The following is a 3,582-nucleotide window of genomic DNA, read 5'->3' as shown; positions in this document are numbered from 1 at the left end:
TTGTATTCATCTCAGCTGTCATCACTGTATCTGTTCTTATCCGTCTTTGTTCTGCTGTTGTATTCCTCTCAGCTGTCATCACTGTTTCTGTTCTCATCTGTCTTTGTTCTGATGTTGTATTTATAATAGTTTCCCCTGACACCTGTCTTGGCTTCTTCATTCTCTTTGCAGCTTCTGCATAGCTTATATTTTGAGTAACTTTAACCTGTTCTATTTCCACTGCTTTTCTTCTAACTTCACATCCTCCATAAGTCACCCTGTGTTGCCCTCCACAGTTACAGCAAATATCCTTTTCATTTTTACACTCTTCATATCCATGCTCCCCTCCACACTTTGGACATCTTTGTTTCCCCTTGCATGCTGCTGCTACATGTCCATATCTCTGACATTTATAACATCTTAGCGGAGGAGAATTGTATGGCCTAACAGGAAAGACCATACATCCAACTCTTATCTTTTCCGGAAGAACTTCTCCTTGAAATTCTAACATCACTGACAGGCTTTCCACTCTCTTTCCTTCCACTGTTCTCATTAATCTTTTAATGTTGCTTATCTCATTTCCACTAATACTACGTTTTAACTTTTCTAGATCTTTATCCACCGGTATTCCATAAATTACTCCTCTAGCTATTTTAGCTTCTCCCAATATCTTTATCTCATTCACCATTTTTTTGCAAATGTTCTGACTATTCATCACTTTGTTTTTCTGCTCTTCACTCCCAACTATAATCAACAGATTTCCATCTCTTAGAATCTTAGCCAGAATCAACTCACCAAACTTCTTTTTTAGTTCCCTCGATAAATTTAATGGACTTAGTTGAATACCCTCATCTTCTTTCCTGAATTTTATAATTATTTTGGTTTCCTCCCTGACAACCTTCTTACACACTATATTATTTTCGTCTGAGCTATTTCCTTCTAAACTTTGCTTACTACTTTGCGTTCCCCTCATATTATCTTCCTTTGTCCTTCTCTCTTTTCCTGACCTACCACTACCACATACATGACTCCAATCTCCATTATCCATTTCATCATCTCCCTCGTCTTCACCCTGAGACGCCATACAATCCAGTCACAAATCAGTTTATGCCAACCGCCACGTCACTCCAAACCTCCAACTCCTCCGAACTACGAATTCAAATCCCCACCACGTCACGTCCGTCGACCAGCTAGCTCCGCCGACTGTCAGTCCTAACCTGAAGCTAGAGGAGCTGCTTTCATATGATCCTCAGTGCAGAGGGAACTGATTGCTCAGCGGTAACAGCTGCTGCTGAAAGGTGCAAGGCTGCAGTTAACTGGCAACAATGGACTCACATATGGAGCATCTCAGTGATATGTCAATAAATAGATAATAATCAGGACCTCTTGTGAGTATTATGTATTTTATTTACATGTATAAATATTAAATTATAAATATAAATGATCAAATAGTCTGAACTGCTGATATACGTGATAATAATAACAATAACAATGGAAGTCGCTCTCAACACGTGAAATGCCTCTCATAGTTCATTATTAGTAGGCTAATTGATGAATAAACATCCTGCTGCTGAATATGTGTTTAAAAATAAATAAATCAGAAGGAAACCTGCAGAAGAAAGTCTTCTAACAGCTGTCTCTCTGTGTTTATTGGCATACAGCACGGTTAGTGAGATCCAGATCCATGTGGGCACTCAGGACGGATTTAAATAGCGACTCTGAATGGACGGTAAACCCGCACTGAAGGCCCAGTGAGCCAAAGCACGGCCACTGAAAAATATATTTGAAACCTGTCAATATGTTAACTTTGCGTGTTTACCTCTATAACTGGTGTTATATGTAAAACAGAGCACATGGTCAGATAGCTTTTTAAAAATCTTTAAAGTTTTTCTGGAAGAGATTTAAATAAGTTCTGAATATGCATAGAAGAGAGGTTACATTTGAGTCTATTTTCTTTGTTCAAAACTTAAAACAAAAAGCTGAATTCTGCACACTGAGAAAAACTGCTTTTGAGGATATTTCTGAAATTTCCTCCTAATAACCAACTTGGGTGGGTCACCCCAGTGGAACGTTTTATTTGTAGGATGCAGGTTTCATGTTTTCAGCTGGAGATGGATGCTTTTTGTTCTGTATGTTACATATTTTTATCTTGATCAGGACATTCAGAACGCTTGCATGCACAGGTAAGTCCAGCTTCAGTTCCAGGTGTACTCGTCCATTTAACTGGACCACCATGTTGTCCCAGCGTACATGCACGGGATAGACTGTGCAGGAAACCTTCATGACATTCTGCTGCCTCTAACTTTCTCTGTGGGACATCACGCTGCATGTAAGCACAGCTGAAATCGCTGCCAACATGTTGTCTTTAAGTCACCTGAAGGGGGATTTTCTCACATGAGGCTGCGGTTACAAAATCAGGATTTTATTAGAGCAGAGCGACAGTCTGGACATGCTTTAAGTGACCACGAGTTGACCCGTAGTCTTAATGGGCTGATTTTCAGTTTAGCCGTCTGACAGAAGAAACAGAAAAATATGTGGATGAGAGCAGCTTTATTGGGAATTTGGCTGGAAATATACACTCATTCTTTCCTGTTTTTACTAAAAGATGCAGAAATATTAAACTCTGTAACATGTGTTTAGTGCACCAACCCATGCCAGCTCAGTTAGCATACATACAGTTATAGGAACAGTTTACTGAATGTCCCATCTTGTAGACAGCCTCAGTGTTGCATTTCCAGTCCAGTCTGCTGTCCAGGTGAACCCTCAGGTATCTGTAATCCTCAACCACCTCTTCACCGAGGATGGAGACGGTGTTCAGCTGACTGCTGCTCCTCCTAACATCCACAATCATCTCTTTTGTTTGTATTCCAGATGAGGCCATAGTTTATTTTCCTATAGATGTGATAGTTTCATGTAGATGTGCTGAGGTGTGACAGGGAAGCTGTTGGTACATGGAGGATGTGAGGTCTGTAGCAGGAGGCAGCAGCATGCTGAGTTTGTCTGAACTCTTCCATCTGTCTGATCCCACATTATCCCAAAGCCTGTGAGCTTTTCCATTCCTGACCACACATCCCTCACACTGTTCTGCTGCAGATAGTTTCCCACCGACTTGCTCTCTTCCTTTTTTCTTCACACTCCTCCTTAACTCCCTGTTTCCCTCCATGAAGGCCTTCTTCTTTATGCTCAGCGGCTGCAACACAAGTTCACATCAACCAGGCATTTGTTCAGAAAACAGCGTCACAGCTTTGGACTCAGGAAGTGTTTCAGATGTGAGCTGTCACTCAGACACACTCTCATAGGGCCTGGATAGCTCAGCTGGTAGAGCATCAGACTTTTAATCTGAGGGTCCAGGGTTCAAGTCCCTGTTCAGGTGGAGAAATGTAATTTCCCATTTAACGTGTACTTCCCTCTATGCCTGTACTCTGTTTCTACACTGTCACCTCTGACAGAGCCTGGCTGATGCTTTTCCTTCTGTGTAGCTTATTGTTAGCTTTGCTGTTAGCTGCATTGTTATATCCTCATTTGTAAGTTATAGAAATATATAAATAATATATATAATATATAAGTTATCTAAAATACATTGTTGCTCAGTTTTCCTCTGAG

The 3,582-nt window shown here is 40.7% G+C and overlaps 1 non-coding gene across 1 annotated transcript; it reads left to right on the top strand.

Annotated features, from left to right (window-relative positions):
* The first annotated feature begins 3,279 nt into the window (after positions 1–3,279).
* Positions 3,280–3,352, top strand: trnak-uuu (transfer RNA lysine (anticodon UUU)). Its single transcript has one exon. It is a non-coding gene; the product is annotated as a tRNA-Lys (tRNA).
* Positions 3,353–3,582: the final 230 nt, after the last annotated feature.

The sequence above is a fragment of the Odontesthes bonariensis genome, chromosome 2, assembly GCF_027942865.1.
Source record: "Odontesthes bonariensis isolate fOdoBon6 chromosome 2, fOdoBon6.hap1, whole genome shotgun sequence".
In the NCBI taxonomy this organism is placed as follows: domain Eukaryota; kingdom Metazoa; phylum Chordata; class Actinopteri; order Atheriniformes; family Atherinopsidae; genus Odontesthes; species Odontesthes bonariensis.
Note: the sequence above shows the minus strand (reverse complement) of the source record. Positions and strands in the feature narration are given on the sequence as shown.